Below are 20,033 nucleotides of genomic sequence, written 5' to 3' on the forward strand. Positions count from 1 at the left end.
GGGAAGCTTTCTGCATCTCCTCATAGGGGCTATGTCTGCAGTTCCTTCCCTGCTACCAAAACCTCACCACCCGAACCCAGCACATACGATAAAGACTTTCAGGATGCTGGGTACAAGAGACTTTAGAAGAATTGTATTTTAGATCTGTGTGGTCAAACCCTATTCCCAGTGCAGTATTCCCCATCTAGCCTTACGCAAAATAACTCATGCACCTAAATTAAGGGTGTAGTCTCCAAAGCTTTGCAAGCACTCAGTGAAGAGAAACAGAAAAAGTCTGCCAGAAGGCAATTCACAGCGAGTGCCCAAATCAGATACTCTAAATCATCCTTTGAGAAGCTTTTCCTTCTCTGGGTATGTCTACAAATTGAGACTCATGAATGCTTCCTGAGATAGGAGCCCTGAATTTATCCTGGTTTCATGATGGGATGCAATGGAGCACACATCTCTTCCCTTCCTAGTTATTTCGATGTATATGCTGAAGTATTTTATATTATTGTAGTAGAATAAACATGTCACTCAGGATATACTCCAAAACAAATGGTTAAAAAGTTCAATTTGTTAGTTCTACCAAGAGAATTACATTATGAATACATGAAGCAAGATCCAGTGAAGTTTGAAAGAGCACTTTTATATCCCTTTTCCACAAAATGCTTATGATCCTTGAAAAGAAAATCAAGACTAGAAAAAGACAATAGGGAAAGACAGCAATGTCATTCATTTGTGTAGTTTGCTTTGTTTTGTTATATGAGCACTATTGAATACTGTAAATATCTCTTTTCGAAACATGGACATACATTCATAGGTGACTCTTAGTCTAGTTTTGCACATCTGAAATAAATTGTAGCCTCTTCTGATAAAAATTGTGCACTAATTTAGTCTCTGCACACCCTTTCAATAGAAGCTCAATTTCCTTTTTTAAGTTGTCCATTACCAATTTCACTCACTTTTATATCTCATTTTCTTCTTGATGCCTACTTCTGGATATTTGAAACTAAATTCCAAAGTAAGCTGCAACATTTTCAACATTTTACATGACCTCAAAGCCTGATTTTATAAGTCCCATTTGTCTCTATTGACCACCTAGGAAACCTGCGAAAAGCCCCACCAGCTCACTCATCTTTAAAGAGAAATCTAGAATTTACTTCACATTCACTAAGTGGAACATGACCATCTCCATCAAACTTCTGGAATTCAAGAATGCACTTCATAAGGATCCAGATTCTTGTAGCTACACTCCAGTCTGAGCTATGTCCCAGGGAAGGACATCACTGCTCTTTTGATGAGATTGCTGCATTTACATTTTAATGCTTTGAGCCTTGGAGGACAAGATGACATATATTTAAAAAATAACAAAAATGGACAAATGGATGAATAGATCTGAACTTGGGCTAGAATTGCTCTGGAAGTAAGTTCACTGCAATTTTCTGTATGGATGTTTTGTACAGAATTTGACTGACATTTTTTCAGTTTTAACTTTGGCTGTTTCCATATGAAGAGGCTCATGGCTTAATGATGATCTCCAAAAGTTAAAATGGTTTAACTGAATGTTATCAATGTAATAACATGAACTTTTTAAAGCCTTTAATCTCTAACAAAAAGAATTATCTCAAGTACAAGAACTATGACACATTTGCCTCAAGCTCTGTAAGATATCCATGCCAACATAGGTCTAAGGCTTGAGAAAAATTTCAAAGAAGACATCTGATAATGCTGAAATATCACCCATACCAAAAAAATCTTCATTTACCTTTTGCAAGTACTTCTCTAATACTGTGCAGGTCAGACTGACTTTATCAGGTAGAAATAAACACAACTTGTCAACATAATGGTAAGGAGCAAAAAGTTGTTTTAATTGTTCTTGTTCTGGAATGGTCAAAATCAGGTTCTGAACAGATTGTATAAGCCTATATAGACTCATCAGTTTAGCTATTATTTGCTAATTCTACTCTAAAAATCTTGTTGAACAGTATAAATAATATCAAAGTCTAGGAATCTGATCTGGTATTATTCAAGTTTACCGGGCTTAAGTTTCAATGTCGAAGACACAAACTGGTTTTGAAAGTTAAGATCTGACCTCCCCAGTTAACAAGTCACACAGCTCCAAAACTATCAGCAGCGGTAACATTCCTGCTAACAGGAAAGTTCGTGCTTTCCACCATATCAGCGGTTATCGAGAGTTACCTGCTTGTGAACAGAAGGCACCTGACTATAAAGCTGTGAGATAACCATTGGAACTGAAATCATAATAAGCAAACTATAGCGACTGTGTCAGCAAAACATCTTTTTTGTTTAAGGAATATCTTACGTATGCCAAGCTTAGAATGACGTGTATGACACATTTCATTGTTTTCTCTCACAGTAATAAGAAAAGTATATTTAGGAAAATGGTGGACCTGACTGAATAAATAACAAATAATAATGATGATGCCTGCAGAAAACCCATAAAACATAATTATTCTGGCTTTCATCCAGCATATATAAAAAGCTTGAAACATATTTCTTTGCTGAAGCAAGATGCTTCCCAGAACAAATATCAATAACTATACTGAGACCTTTAGGTAACACCTCACACATGGAATCGTAATTCCTCAGAAATTTATTTAGTAACGCACTTTGCTGTCTTAATAGAACTGCTTTTGAGACCCAAACTTCTTAATATGAATACTTTACAACAGAGGACAATAATTAAAACAGAGGTTGGTGTATGGCAGGAACCAAGAAACAGCACCACAGAGACAGTATAGTACATAGGTATAGTGTATGGTAGACCTTGATTTTATTAGATGTAACAAAATTGCAGATTAGTAGGAGGTTTAAGAGAGGGAAAGAAGAAAAAGAAAAAAAAATCCTCAACTTTTGAAAGAGTCAAACCAATCAAGAAAATATGTAATTTTAAAAATTTAGAAGTTGACAGTAATTTTCTCAAGCACTCAGGCACATTGCCCTTTTATATTATGATGCTTTATGAATTATGAATTCTGGCTGACGAGAAAGCCTAAGGGTGACAACAGAGCTGCCGTGTCAGTAATGCATTGTCATTTCACACTGTGTAAGTTCCTACTATACCTAGCTGGATTTTTCAAGTTTAAATAATGTTACTGACTGCCAAAGATTTCACTAAGAGGTCTGATGAAAATATATGCTTTGTTGGTAAGATGCTAATCCCTATTAATTAGAAAAACCCAGGTTTTTTATCTACCATGGGTCTTGAGATGTAGCTATATTCCCTCATCATAATTCATCTATTTTGGGTCAGATAGTGAAGTAGAAAACCAGTTTTCCAGCATCTAGCAGAATGAAATTTGAGTAGAAAAGACAGGTGTTCTGAGAGATTTTACATGGCTCCTGTTGCCAAGGAAACAATTTCTTTTGACTTTGTAAGGCTTGTTAATGGTAGACCTGGCTGCAAATTGGGCCATATACAACAAGGGAGGCTATTTACCTAATGTAATTATATATGTACACACATATACACATTTACTCTCACATTAAGGAGGGAAAGATTTAGTAAAACTGAATTATGAAAACATTCAAGTTCGGAAAATATTCTGAATATCTCTTGAGGTACGTGTAAATAGAAGAGGCATTGGCATTGGCTTGAGTCAATCCCATCAATAGTTTTTAGAGCCTACCTGAAAACATGAGGTTCAAAAATGCAAAAAATAGGTAAAATGTAAAGTAATGAGCTCACTTGTATCCCATTCCAGCCAAGTACTTAACCAGGTACTTTATATTTAAAGTGTAGACTCAGGAGATCGTGAATACTTCTAATTTGGAATCTACCTCTTTTTTATCTTAGAACCTCTGACTAAGTCTGATTCTGAAAATCAGATCCATGATCTTATATATAATTTTAGTATTTTACTAAAACAACACAAAATAATATGCTTTGGGTTAAAATGGAAAGGAAAACCCTAAGGATGGACTTTCGGACATAGAAGGAGAGCGAAGCAGTGAGGAAAGACATAAAGTGGAAATCCACTGATTTAAAAATTGATGATTGTCCTGGATCACAAAAGGAGAAAGGTTTGCACAGTGCTGTTGCGGGTGGAAAATGCACTGGGAATATCAAAACCACAAATTTTGTTCTGTGTAGGAAATATAAATCCATTTTAATTAGGTGTTCAAATCTCATGCTAAGTTAGAGCAAAGTGAGGATAATAGCTGGCATACAAACTCTTCCATAAGTGTTCGCTTCAGAAGCTGTAGTTCAAAATCAAAGATAGTAAGAAATGAAGAGATGAGAAAAGAGTACTAGGTACAAGTCTGAAAGGAAGAAATGGCTGTCTTATAAAGGATAGTGTCTCTGCAACAAAAAGGATTAACTAAAGTCTGGATCAATATCAGGCTGCCTTCTCCAGAACAAAAACATATTCTATGAATACTGGATTTGTGGAGGAAAAACATGTTCTGTTTTTTTTGTGGTTGTTGTTTTCTTCTCATGAATACCATGGCAGTCACCCCAGAAAATAAAAAATGAGAGAGGTAACTTTATATTAATTGAAAAAGCAAAATACCATGCAACATTTCCTACTAGACTTAAAGTCTTAAAGTCACCAATAAGCTATTTAACCTATTATTTCAAAGGAGTGATTTCTCAGGTCTTTCTGAGAAGTGCCATCTAGAAGATGCTTAAGGGACATTGCCTTCTTCTCTCATGAGGAAGTATCTAAGCTTCACTGTGTCTGCAAAACAATAAGAATTGTTCTAAAATAAGATTTTTTAAATTTGATTTTTATTTGATTGCATAACACTTAAGGTCTCTTAAAAAATTACAAAAAGGCATGACTCTCATACAGCATTTTCAGCTCAATAATGGAAGAGTGCCAGCGGGTCAGAGAAAGCTACTATATATTTCAACTGTTTTTAACTCTATATAAAAGATTATCCATTAGTATAATGATGAGCAGCAATATGTAAACTTGAAAGGAATTTGGTTTTGCCATGTTCAGGAAAAGTGTTCTTTTTCCTCTACAGCCGAAAAGAAGCTCTGCTTTTTTGGATCTTCTGCTATTAAATTGGCTCTCTATCAGCTCGTCACTGCAATAACACAGGTAGTAAGCCTGTGTTTCCTCTGTAGCCAAACATGAGACTGATGAGCAAATAAAGAACTAGCCATTTGTACTACTTTCATGGTGCGATGTTAAAAGGAAGCAAAATTGCAGCTGAAGATATATAGTGTTGTTTAATAACAATGCAATTTCAATGTGGAAATGAGAAATAAATTGTGAAGGTCTGCACTTGTATTTAATGAAACACGGATTCATCTCTCTTAGCAGGTCCAGCCAATCAGATTTGAGACAATATAGTTTCTTAAAGAAAAAAACAAACAAACAACAAACCCGAACATTACTTCGGATACTAAGATTTTGGAAGCACCTTTACCTAATGTTAAAATGAAAGGTTTAGAGTGTTCAGAGGAAAAAAACCTGAGTCTGGAAGGGGAAGACTGGTAGAGCGTAAGTCAGTTTTAGAAGACCAGCTGACTGATCTGGCTATTGATCAAGTATTCAAAAGTGCTTGTACAAAATGAACACACCGTATCTATTATTATCATAAAATAATTCATGCTGGTTTTTTTTCAAACTCAGGCTCAAATAGCAAACAGGGAATATTTACACTGCCCTAAAAAACCTAATGAAATAGGAAATAATCTACATAGGACTTTAAGAGGTATTTAAATAAAACAAACTTACGAAGTTACTTATACTGTAATAATTGTCTTGCTCCTCTCTGTAGTACAAGACAATAAGGAAAAAAACACCCTGTAAATATTAAATAGTTCTCAATGATAATGTGGTTCTTAGCTAATAAATGTGGTTTATTATACTTTTCCCATCTGTCTAGTAATTATTTTAGCCCTTAAAAAGACAATAACACTAACATAATAAACCAATTAGACTTCTAGCATACAGTCTCCCTCCACAATAAAAGCTGCTTGAACCTACTATTTTTCTGAGTAAGCTTGCATGTAAATATTTAAAACATTCTTTTACTTTGTTGTTTGTGGTTTTTTTTTTTTTCCTTTTTCTCATTTTATTACCTATAGCAAACCCTGATTACAATTGAAATAGCTTTTATACATGAGACCTTTTTAGAATGTAGTACATACTGGGGAAAAAAAAAACAGTTATCAAAACCCAGACATTTAAATCAAGCTCTAAACTTCAACAGACTCAAGTGAACACTTTTTTTCTGGGGATCTATGTCAACACAACATATTTCTCCACTCCTTGAATCCAATGAGACATTTACTTTCACCTTAAGTGGAAGAAAATGGTCTCCCTTAGACAGGAACAAAGTTACTTCTTTGTGTTTGCATCTTATTAAGAACTAGATGTGAAAATATTAGCTCCTACAATTCAATGACCCGTCATCAGATCTTATTAAGCCTACTCTTTTGAAGAGTTCCTCTGGACTGAATAGAACCCTGCTAGACTACAAAAAGGCTGAAGCACATTAATATCTTTTCTAATACTAGCTTTGAAAAAGATGTCTAAATGTTTTTATGCTCATTGTAGGCACAATTAATATCAATAAACTTTAATGTAGCACACAAACCAATGCAGTATTATGACTCAAATAGGTGGTCATTCATTTAAAATAAAAAAGTAAGTTAAAAAAATTTAAAAAACATGTCCAATAGAATTCAAACCACTACTTCCAAGAAATGGATAGGACATGAACTAATAGATCACTAGCTATCTACAAGCAGCATTTAAATTAAAGCCACTAGGTGTCAGCATATAAATATTCCTAAAGAGATTTATCTGCCAGAAAAAGTAGGTGCCAATAAACAAATACATAAGATTGTAGGTGGTTGACCACATCCTTAGAAATCCATGGAAAAAAGCCATAAACTTATCAGGCTCACTGATAAATATTAGACTGATTGAGAAATATTTTTCCACATGATAAATGAGTCTTGAATAGAACTTTTTAGTTTTTAATAAAATGCACTGGATATTCTAACTTACACAGACCTTTGGTATTTTGACTTCAAAATAAATGCTTTCTCAACAAAAACCTGATATCAGAAGGTTGCCTTGTTGTCACAGAATCACAGAATCCTAGAATGGTTTGTGTTGGAAGGGACGTTAAAGATCATCAAGTTCCAACCCCTCTGCCATGGGCAAGGACACCATCCACTCCATCAGGTTGCTCTCATGAGACCCCACCTGAAGTACTGTCTTCAGCTCTGAGGCCTCCAACATAAGGAGGACATGGACCTGTTGAAGCAGGTCCAGAGGAGGGCCATGAAAATGATCTGCAGGCTGGAGCACCTCTCTTATGAAGACAGAATGAGAGAGCTGGGGTTGTTCAGCCTGAAGGTGAGAAGGCTCTGCAGAGACCTGCTAGTGGCCTTCCAGTACCTAAAGGGGCCTACAAGAAAGCTGGAGAGGGAGTTTTTACAAGGTCATGTAGTGATAGGTCAAGGGGCAATGGCTTTAAACTGAAAGAGGGGAGATTTAGATTAGATATAAGGAAGAAATGCTTCTCTCTGAGGGTGGTGAGGCACTGGAACAGGTTGCCCAGAGAAGTTGTGAATGCCCCGTCACGAGGCACTGTCTCATGCAGATTCTTCATACTTGAATGTTTGCTGAGCAGCTTAGTCCTTGTACCGCAATTCCTCAGCAGTAATCAAGTTATCCTCTAGTAGCTTTCTGTTGCCGCTGTGATCCTAATGTGGCCTCCAGCCATGATGACATAGCCTAATAGGACCACCAAAATGAGGTGCAAATTTAAGTCATTTATCTTATTAATGATCTGTTATTAAAGTAGAGCTAAAACTCAAAAGAGCAGGATGCTCAAGGCGAGCAATACTGCTTTAACAAGCACACTGAAATGGGAGTGTACTTCAGTCACTGTGGAGTGGTACTTCCATACCATAGTAATGCTTCTTGGGATGCAAGGGTGAGTTATGTGTCTGATGGAGGAGTATGTGACTAAAACTGGTTAGTACTCCTGACTCATGCCTATCTTTCAGCTATTGACAGACTCCTGGCATGTCTCCTCACATAATTCACTTAAGGCACTTTGTTATGTTTTTGTTCTAATAAGTAGTGACATTTCCCTGAATTTACACAATACTATTTATTGGATGTACCGTAATACCTAATGAAAACCATGGATACTCCTCAGAGAATTCAGAAAGCATCTGAAGGGTTTTAATAGGTATTTAACTATGATTAATAAAATATCTAAATGACACACTAGCACGAGAGTGATATAGATTTAATATATAGAGCCATAAAGATTAAAAGCTTTGAGTGTTTATTTTATTTCAACTATTTTCTGCATAACTGTCCAGGCTGTGTGACTAATTATAGTGAAGACATTCTAAATAAAACCAGAGTAGTCTACGCTAAATTTTAGCATAAATGTCTCCATTTTTGTCCAAGTACAGAGGATACTTTTAAGTAAGGAAGAGCATAGTGATTGCTTATTAGTTCAATTAGCTCCCATGTATGGTAAGGATGTAAACTAGGCTACCTCTCAAAGCAAGTGGTGGAGAAAGAAAGACACAGAGAAAGAGAGGCAGAGAAAGAGGGTGTGACAGTACATGAAGCTCTGAAAGATGAAGAACAAAACCAGAAAATAGCTAACATCCCTGGCAGCTTGATATGGAAATTAGGGTTTTTTTACCTCACATTTTCACTGCAGCTACTTATCAGTGTTGTGCCCCTTAAGTAATCTACACATGTGTACAGTAAATTCAGAAGTATGAGAGATGTATTTGGCCCTCTGTCCTCAGGAAATCAGGTTGTCCTGCTGTCTCCTGACCCAAGAAATAGTTCAGAAGAATTATCTTACAGAATGAAGTCATGTCAGTATCACTGATATTAGTAATCTGCAGAGAAATTTTTTAAAAGAGAATTCTAGTTGTCAGGTAATAAATTAGCTTTTTCTTTCCTAAAATTGCCTTCATAATTCCCCATCCCTAGACACTAGCTAACAAGAAACTTTTTTTCCCCCCACAGAAAAAGCACCAAGAAATAGAAACTATAGAAGTATTTTCCTAAAGGAGGCTCTTGACCTTCTTTCAGCTTTTCAATTATAATGCTATACAATTGTCCTTATATAAATTTATTTACGGAAGTCTAAGTAGTTGTTCTGAAAAAGTTTAAGTATCAAGAAATCAGGCCTACAAAAACAGAATGAGTGGTTCTGAAGCAGTTTGTTGGGAGATCTTCTGACCCAGAGACTGATGACTTCTAAAGGCAGTTGTTGGCATAGTGTATTACATATTTCAATGACGTATCAGAGAGGGGTAGTTTTCCTGTCTAGCATCTTTCAGCATAGCACCAAAATCGATGACAGGATTTACATGATCCTCCAGTTCTTTCGAGGTAAAAGTAGAAAGCTTATTTAACATCCATCTTCAGAATGACAGCACCTGAAAAGCCATGAGGCTTGTAGAGCAATACTGGCACAAAAATAAACTGATTTAGGTGAAATCTGGTGACTGTGTTGTGAAGAAGCTTCAGACCAGGGCATAAAACAATCCTACCTCTAAGAAAAATTATTGAGAGAAAAATATGCCAAAAGGACTTGCACTATGACAGGACTGAAGCAATTTCCACTAAGACAGGAATTTTGAAGGACAGGAAACGGAAGTAACACACATAAGTAAGACTAAAACATCCATTCAGAACAAATATTTTATCTTTAGGCTTGTTAATTCTTTCCCATTCCCACTACGAAGCATAAACTCAGAGCTTATGGCTTTTCTGACTGTCAGAACAGAGCCTATGAGGAGGTCATTCAAAGCTAAATTCTGCAATCATCCCAACGCAGCAGCTGGATCCTCCTCCATGGATTACTCTATTTGTGCATTTCAGCACTTGGAGAAACAGTGATGAATCCCTCTATGCTTCCATCTACTCCAGCTGGAGTTGATGAGTCCTTGATGATACACCACTTTTCATTTGTCGTCCCCCTTTCCTTTAGGGAGCAATGCCCAATCAATCAGCTCTAGCAACTGCAGCTCAGTCCCCCAAACAGCCTACTAAACCGCTTCGGCCAACGAAGTTAACTTTTCTCCCTCTTCCCTCTTCGGAAATCTCCTGGCACACAAGGGAACGCGGTGCGGTTGAAGTTACCTCGGCACAGCAGGAGCTCGGCTCTCCATAGACCCACAGCTGCCTGAGGGGCAAGGCACCCGGCGTGGGAGGGGTTTTTAAAAACAATTCATATTTACTCATGACGAGCTCCCCAGGGCAAGGAGGCGCCTGCAGGGTGAGGCAGACCCGCGGGAGGAAGGCCAAACAGACCGGTGGGCAGCTCCTTGCTAGGGCGCAGGGCAGGCCAGGCCAGGCCAGGAGCTCCAGCCGCTGCCAGCAGCGTGCCTGCTGCCCCCAGCACGACGCGTGCCATTCCAAATTTTTCCTCTTTTAAGGTAGGAGCGACGCTGCAGTGCGTCTGGGCGTGAGGGGCCGCCCGCCGCGCTCGGGAGCCGCCTCGCAGCCCCGGCCCCGGCCCGGCTGGCCCGGACGTGCCGCCCCTCCCGCCCGCCCTGCCTAGGAAGTCGCTCTGTCGGTGCCTCACCTGGAAATGGCCGGTCGGCGGTCCCTCTGGAGGCGAGTAGAGGGAAAGAGAGGGGAGGAGAGGAGGAGGAGTGGGGCAGGGAGAGCAGGGAAGGGGGAGAGAGAGGAGGGCAGAGACCGACAGTCCTGCGGGCGCCTGGCAGCCTGCACTGGCCCCTGACAACAACTGGTAAGTCGTATATCTAAAAGGCAAAGAATTCATCAGAGCAGCTGAAATTAGTCATATTTTGCAGGATTTATACAAGACAGAACAGTGCCATGGCTGGTGTGTCATTCAAGTCCTGTTTCTGTCACTAAAACGCAGCATCTGTCTTTTCTTAGCAGTTTACCTGTATTTGAGGAAAATAAACTAATTTAAAGCAATAACCTGGTTTAATGAGGATGTTATAAATGCAGGGCAACATACATACACCCTCCAGAAGCCTAGTAGATCTGGAGGTAATCACCTAGAAAGTTTGGGGTGCAGGTGCCTCTCTTCTCTTCCACCTGCTGAGCATCTCCCTTTCTGCCACCTCTTGTCACGGCTCAGCTCCTGGGCTGGGAGGCAGGAGTGCAGGTGGCGCATACCGAAGGCGGCCATCTCCTCTGCTAAGGGGAGAGGGCTGCTGCTGTCCCCTCTGACCCCCCTGGAAAACTCAGTCAAGAGAAGGAGATAGATGACAGCAGCTTGAATGAAGTACAGTCTGAGCACGGCAGTAGTGGTGTGAGTGCGTTACTCAAATGATCAGGTGAGTCTGGCAGGGATATTTTTAGCTCCAGTTATTTTGTGAGTTAACATTTCAGAGCTTCACAGCCTGGAGTGATTCTTAATTCCCAAGAATGATAGAGGTATATCTTATTTATATAATTTGTATTTACATATAGCATTTATATTATATATATATATATACTTACTATGAGAGAGGTATATCTTTTTTTTTTTTTTTTTTAATCTATATCAGCAACTGCAATACATACATACATACATCTTGCATTGGTAATTAAGTTTCCTTAGCATGGTGACATAGTCCTTTACCAAACACAACACTTCAAGATTATTTAAGGGTTACTATTGATTCACAGAGCTATTGCCCCTTTACGCAGGAATAATAGATGTCTGAAGTGTATTTGTCTTAACTGTTCAGTAGGTGCCCTTTTGCTTCTAAGTAGTGAGAACTCTGTTTTTTCCAGACTGGTCTGGACTGATAAACCCCTAGACTGCCAGTTTCCTCAATTGTGCCATGACAGCAGTGACAAAAGATGCACTTCTTATAAAAATCCCTAGCATCTAAGTATCTGTGGGCAGTAGCCAGGTGTCCTGTGGGAGGAATTTGACTGAATTCTCCCACCAATAATCAGATGTAGTGCTGACCTTTAGGTGCAGTGCAGGCCATATCTCTTTCCTTATTTATTGGTCCACAGGGAGCGAGAAGAGAGCTGTTTGCTTTGGGCAATTGTTCTTTTCTTTCTGACAGATGTAAATGTCAAAGGATGTCTGGGTAGCTCCGGATACCATTTAATGTCACCATTATTTTGGTGACTAACAAAAGCTGCTGGTGCATCTGTAAACATGATGCAGTAGTCCTCTAGAGGCTAATAGTAATGGGGAGCCAATTGTATGAAAATGTCTTCACATAGACACTTTTAGCAATAGGGCCTCCTGATTAAAAAAACAACAATAAAAATGCCTGATGCTGTTGGCAAAGTAGCACTGGCCCTATCTTCTGATGAGTTCAGAAACTACCTGGAGGGAATTCTAACATCAGCTGCCTTTTATCCACCAATGCCCTTACCCAGGAGAACATAAGATATGTGCCAGAGCTGTGAGAACTGGATTTTTCATTCAGGAGATGTTTCTTCAGGAGACATGTGTGAGGTTAATAAATCTGCCTCTTGCTGGAATGCCATGGGGTGGCTGTAGTTCTTCCACTAGCACACTTTCTAAAATTGGTGTCCTTTTGTATTGTGAAGCCTCACAAAAACAGCACAAGCCCTTTGGATCAAATGCTTGATAGTTGTGATTTTTCTCTTAGCGCAGTTGCAAGCAAACTGTCTGTCACAAGCAGTGGTTTTAGACTGCATAATTACACCTTCCTGCCATACCCCACACTGCCTATGTAAGATATGATGGATGATTTTAAACTTGCTTTTTTTGTTGTTGTTATTTTACAAAACTGAAGAGTGAAATATATTTGAAGTGTCTTTCTTGAGCCTTGTCTTGATGTAGCTGAGAAAGACTACACCTGCTGCTCCAAACTTTTTTAGTCAATTCATTTTTGCTATAATTTAAGAAATCTATTTAGATTTCTATTCTGAAAACTTTTTTATATTATACAAAATGTGAGTACCTCATAAATATAATGATCATTCATATATACAGCTTGTTGGAGAGGAAAAAGGTAATTTTGTAAAGGAAATTCAAAGTGATAGGAATTTAATAGCAAAGAAAGAAATGAAAACGTCTTCATCTGTGATTTCATCTCAGGAAAATATAGTTACCACTGTAGTTTTAAAGCTCAGTTTCAAACTTGACATGACAAGATGAGCAAACAGTCCATATTCAATAAAATTGATTATGATTTTTATTGATCCAAAAATCAATTTTAAAAAGGGAGACAAGGAAGCTAGGAGCTTACTTATGAGTTTTAGCTTTGCAGGTTTATACGCTACAACAAAAATATCCAGTTTCAAAACTCAAGATTCATAGCAGGTTATGAGAAGATACTCGAAACCAAATTTCTTTTTTTTTTTTTTTCTCTTTTTTTAAGAAACAATCACTCAGGCAACAGCATGTCTGGAGGCTTAAGAAACAATTATCAATAAATTGAAAGTACATGTAATCACAGTTGCTTTCTCCTAATAGTCTTTCCAAAGAAATAAAACCCCCACATAATAATTGTCAATAAAACATCACTATTAACATAGAGTGACCATAGAGAAGAACCTGCAATAATATAGCATAGAAAAGAAATGCTATGATACTGCTGTCTGAGATGACTGAAGAGATTAATGTTCCTGGAAAAAGCACATTAAAGTTGAAAGAAAATTTCATGTCACATTTGTTACATTTTTATGTTTGTTTTCCATGAAACATTGAGCTTAGTTGCCTGAAACAGTGAATGTAAACTTATTCAAATATATCTAAGTGTTTGATAAAAGCAAAATTCACTATGTAATATGATAGTGTTTCCACTATATCGAGTGACTGTACACATACAAAACAAACTAAAGAGTGCCTCACAATTTAAAAATCAGTTCTCTTGAGAAAGTCCACAAACCCCCAACTTCTGGCACATTCCTCTGCAAATGAAACTTTCTGATGATTATGCACTGCTCTTTATATGGTTGAGCCCCAGCAAGATGCTTTTGCACATGAGGCAGTCCTATACACACACCATTCAAGGCCTTTCTCTCTTCTGCTTCTGGACAATCAACGTTCTACGGGGCTGCTACATCCTCCTTTGCTTTCCTACTTGTTTCTTTCCAGTTGATGACATGTATCATGCCCAGTGGTCATTCCTTGCAACTATTACAACTCAGGTTTATTCATCTTCACTTTGTGCCCGTCTTGTCTTCTCTTTGCTATAGTTTTGTTTTCATCTGAACTAGTTATAAGCTGAACCAAACTAAACTATTCATATTAGCCAGGAATTGTCCACTACAATTAATTTTCTAACAGGAAATCCAGGTTTTAAGAAATTGAAATAGATAAATACTGGAATTTCCTCCGAGGTTAAAATTTCTACTTTTTATGTCCTTTTACTTCAGATTAAAAACAGACAAACCAATCATTTTTGCCAGACATCTGTAAGAATGCAGTTAATTTGCTTGTATATTATTTCTCCATCCTGTCGTCTGTTCCAGTAATTTGTGTCACAGGAATTTTCATTTCCATTTGCTAAGAATCCAGTGCAACATTATCCTCAAACCCACATGGAATCTCTTGGAGTTAATGTAGTATAAATGTTTATTCATAATCAAAGACACACTTTTGAAGCAAGCACAGAACAAATGATGTTTCAGTTCTGATTATCTGCCATGGAGTATTCACAGGGCACTCTAAAAGGGGAAATATTTCCTAATTAAAATTAAGAAAAGAGGTTTACGCTTTCACTCCAGGCAATTAAATGTAACATTTTGCATGCATATAATTCCATGGGAAACAAAACCCAGGAAGTGGCAGTTTGAGTGTCTATTAATTAAAAAATCCAACACTTCACTGGTTATACTAGCTGGCCTTTTATACAGTCTCTGTAGGTTAATAATTGAATTAAAGTATGCACAAAACGATACCAGTGAAGGGCTGCTTAAAAAGAACCAATCTCTGTTCATAGTAATCATCTTATTATTTTTATCTCCATTAGTAAAGATATATAATTCAAAGGGATATATGTTTCCAGAACAAAAAATTTCAAATATCAGATCAACTAAGTACCCATCATATGCACACAGTGACAGTAAGATTCGGTAACCTGCTCTTTGTGGTGGTTTTTTTTTGTAATTGCAGGCCTAAAAACTGAACCCAAGCTAGAAACTATTATAAATGTACAGAAAGTATTTACTTTGGGAAAAATTCTCCTGTAAAAGAAAATGGAAAATTGTCGAGGAAAATACTGTCATCTGCTACTCAACCTGCAGTTATCTTTAGATAGAAAGCAAGTTCAACTAAGCCCTGTGAAACAACAGAGTGCAGAGCCAATGGTCCATTAGTGCAGCTAGATCAATATAAAGGAAAAGAAGTATGGGCTTCGTTTCACTCCAACACTCTTGAAGATGACCTACTGAAGATTTATCAGTTTTATATAGGAGGATTTGCCCTCCTCCTCCTCTTTATTTTCTCAAAAATTGTACAAAGTGAAATACAGCAAAAAGTCTAGGGGGAAAAAAAGTACAGTTTGAAGAAAATAGACCATTCTTTCTTCTGGTTTCTGTCAATAAAATAAAACTAATCAAGGGCTGATTTGTAAGGTTATGGGTTTTTTAAGTGTATATTTTCACACTATGACAAAGCTTTATGCTTTTTATAGTACTGCACTGCTCTTCCTTTGTGCTACAGATTTTGAACAGGATGTTTTCTAGAACTTTACTTACTGCTGAAACTTATTAGGCAGCATTTTATGTTCATTTTACACTGGTGCTGTAGAATTAACCATACCACCTTTGGTATAGTTAAAGAAAACAAAAAAGAAAAAACCCAGTCTGGCTCACTGGGCAAAACGAAAAAGGACTAATGGTGGAGTTGAAGTAAAATGTACAGATAAGAAGTGTGGAGAGGAAAACGGCAGGCAGAAAACAGAGACAGGATGAGAAAGTCATGGTGGGAAGTGGTGGGTGCTGTGAAACAAACTGAATGCAAGGTAGATGGAATGCATAAAAGCAGCTAGGAAAAAAAAACAGAAGGAGTTTGACTGATTGAGATGTGAAGCTGGTCAATACGTTTTTTAATCTATCGAAATTTCAGTTATTCAATAAACTTTTCACCTCTTTTAGAGAATTCAAGCCTATTTCATATTTTCTCTCACGGTGTGTTTATCACTAGGCATATTATCCAAATAAGTAGGGGAATGTCACTTTGGGACCTATCACAGAGTACTCAATGAACTCCAGAGATGTTTTGTGTGAGCGTCATCTTTGTGATAATTTATATTTGGGGATGAAAACTCCAAACAGCTAGTTATAGGCGGAGAGCACAGAGCATTAGCAGTTCTGGCACTCTTAGACATTTGATACTGTTTCTATGTCTGACCAAATCCTAGTTTAGATTTGATAGAGACAAAGTCTTCAGCTCCCTTTCTTTTTTTCTCTTTTTTTTTTTCCTTAGCTGAAAAGCAGCAAGTCCAAACTACAGCAGAAACAAGGCAATAGGCAATTTTCTTCAGAAATTTCAGATGGATGTGTTAGCTTCCAAAAATCATATTCTGATCCAGCTGTAAGTATATCCACAGTACTATGGCATTATTGGGTTTAAACGAGCACTTGAGACCAAAATCAGATTTTATAGAGGAGACTAACATTAAGCAGAGTTCCTCTAGTAAAAAATAAATAAATACCACTACACAAAATTTGCTGAATTTTTAAGCAAGCACGGTTAACCTTAATATTTTTTCTTTTTCTTTTTTTTTTGGTCAGAGGTGGCGGGTTAATAATTTTAATAAAAGGCAAATACCCTGTATGTGTCAAATGTAAATGTTAAGAAACTCTCTACACAGCACTGTGAAATAGCACTCTTAAACTCTTGTTAAGTTTTATTTCAACATTACAGACGTCAATAATAGCAAATCAGTGTAGAATGTCTGAAAAATGAATCAAACTTGATTGATCTTTTTTAATATTAGATCAGATGTATTGTGTTCAGATTTGTACTCTAAGGAAAAATACTGGAAGTTCTCAATAGTATTGTAGTAGATTTGTGGTTTAGAAGTTCTTTAAATATCTTGCTAACAGGGTATGGCTAAACTGCTGACACATTCTGCAAAATAAAATGTATAGATACATAGTGTCTGTGGCAGTCTTGAAAGATTCTGTATTGTCAGAATAATTCTTCAAAGGGATTTTTTTTTAAAAAACTAAACCAAAGCACTGGCTAATTGTCTCTGTGCGATTACAAGATGAAAAAAATCATGTTTGAAAGGACTACCTTTCAAGTTGTTATAACCAGACAGTGAACTAAACCCTTCTGAAATAAGCTTTCATGGAGTATAAAACACATCAGTACTTCTGTCTCAGAAGTTAAAACTAAATACAATGTCTCTAACCTCATTTAGAATCAGTTTGGATGTGATCAACACCATATTAATGGATGTAATACCTTTGCTATCTTTATGCTGCATGAGCAGGAAGTGATACTGTACATTTGGTGTTCATCATTGTCGTGGTTTAACCCAGACAGCAACTAAACACCAGACCAATGATATGTGCTCATGTCCTGTGACAGCATACACGTTCCCTAGCAATCCATGCTGTACGAATATAATGGAAAATGTACTATCTATTATCACTTGCTTCTGGGAGAAAAATATTCCATATCATGACCACTGCACCTATACAAAAAGTAACATACTCCAGTTATACATGTAGAAACACACATGCATACCTGCACATACACATTTCTTCAAGAGCATGTCCAAAGACCAGGCTTGCTTACTTCTGTTGTACCTGGCCTGTATCTCTTAATTTGTGATTGTATGTAAATCTTCCCCACTGTTTACCCTTTTTACTAGGAAAAAAGTCCAAACAAAAGCAGAAACTAAAACTTGCCTTCATCCTTGTTTACAAGAGCTAGCATTTTTAAAGATGCCATAAAGATTCAGATGCCCTGACCCTGTGTAAGTTAAAGGTGGCTGAGTTTTCACCACCTTTAAACAGTTCTGCCAGTCCCTCACTAAATTATATTTGCTGGACACTGATAGTTTACTATATATAAAGAAAATGGGAGGCTAGGGAACACTTACTGTTACTTCTTTTTCTTTACTTTTAATCTTGGTTACACTATAACATGAGTGGAGCCTGTCAGTATTATTTTACTGGCATTCAAGTGTTCACCCTGCCTTCATGTAAGTGAAAAAACTGCTTTCCTAAAGCAACATGCCGCTTAAACATCCATGGGATCTAAAGACTGCATCATTACTCTTTGTTATAGTTTTCTTTGTCCAGTTGGTGTGTAGATAATAGAATTATTAGGGGGAACTATCTATTATGTAACTATTATTGTCTTCTATACTTCAGGTTCTTTTTTGACAATTCCTCAAGTTATTACATTCTCTTTGTTATTTCCTCTTTCTTTTTCTTGATATGATTCCCCTGTGAGCAACATTTAGCAAGGTGCTCCAGTTTTTTAGATTTTTATTTTTTTCATGGTTAGATCTGTGACACTCACTTGTAAGCAGCACCTACCCTACCTGAAGAATTTTGAAAGGAATTTCAAGAGTTGTTAAAAAAAGAGGCTATTTATGATATCAAACAGGAAGCATGTTAATTGAATTCAATCTGCTTGGCAAGGATAAAAAATACTATCAGGCTTATGGTACCATAAATGGAGCAAAGATTGAAGTCAATTTAGACTAACAGAGCTCAGAAGTTTTACTAACTAACATCTACAGGGACTGCAAACTGTGGATGCAAAAGAGACTTGCCTTTCTGTATCCAAGGGAAAAAAAAAAAAAATTAACATTTCTAGGTATCATTAAACAGCATGTGACATCTTGCTAGACCTGCAGCAAAATAAGCAACAACAATGTGTTTGAAATACTTCTCTCTGATTTTTGGGTTCAGCGGTGTTTAGACATCAAAGAGCTATACAAAATTGAAGGTGGTAATGTGAAAGAAACTGAACGTTAGCATTTAATTACATTAAATTGATTAGAAAGAAGTAAGTGCTTGATTGGGAGCACATTAAGTTCTATCTGTACAGCATGCAAGCTCGTTTCTGAGTGAATCTAACCTGTTAAAACATGAGAAGGATAGTGATACAAAACCTAACTCAGACTTTAAAGTATGTGAGCCAAGGACTACTCAGCTATTTCAATCATTCGTTCAATTTGGCAAAGAAAGGCAATTCTCAGGTCTTTGAGAGGAAAAAAATCCATCCAGTCACAGCCAGGAGAAATAAAGTATTCCTTGCTACCATGAACATGAACTGGAGCTATTTTCCATTCTTTCCATCTGTTCACGACAATTGCCTCTGAAAAAATGTTCTTTTGACTAAAATAGATACCTAAGTTGTGACTTCAACATATGCATAAATAATTTCACGAAACATACAATTTCATGTGCAAAATATATATTATATATGCAAATCTTTTTTTCTTTTTCTTTCTTTTTTTTTTTTTACATAGAGTCATAGAATCATAGAATGGTTAGGACTGGAAGGGACCTTCAAAGGTCATCTAGTCCAACACCCCTGCAAGGAACAGGGATATCTCCAACTAGATCAGGTTGCTCAGGGCCTCGTCCAACCTGGCCTTGAACGTCTCCAAGGACGGAGCATTCACCACCTCTCTGGGCAACCTGTTCCAGTATTCTACAACTCTCATGGTAAAAAATTTTTTCCTAATATCCAATCTGAATCTACCTCCCTCTATTTTAAAACCATTACCCCTTGTCCTATCACAACAGGCCCTCCTGAACAGCCTCTCCCCATCTTTCCTGTAGGCCCCCTTGAGGTACTGGAAGACCGCTATAAGGTCACCCCGGAGCCTCCTCTTCTCCAGGCTGAACAGCCCCAACTCTTTCAGCCTGTCCTCATAGGAAAGGTGCTCCAGCCCTCTTATCATCTTCGTGGCCCTCCTCTGGACCCTCTCCAACTGGTCCATGTCCTTCTTATGTTGGGGGCTCCGGAACTGGACGCAATACTCCAAGTGAGGTCTCACGAGGGCAGAGTAGAGGGGAGAATCACCTCTCTCGACCTGCTGGCCACGCTCCTCTTGATGCAGCCCAGGATGCGGTTGGCCTTCTGGGCTGCAAGAGCACATTGCCGGCTCATATTGAGCTTCTCGTCCACCAGTACTC

Source organism: Tauraco erythrolophus, chromosome 3, assembly GCF_009769465.1.
Source record: "Tauraco erythrolophus isolate bTauEry1 chromosome 3, bTauEry1.pri, whole genome shotgun sequence".
NCBI classification, from domain to species: Eukaryota; Metazoa; Chordata; class Aves; order Musophagiformes; family Musophagidae; genus Tauraco; species Tauraco erythrolophus.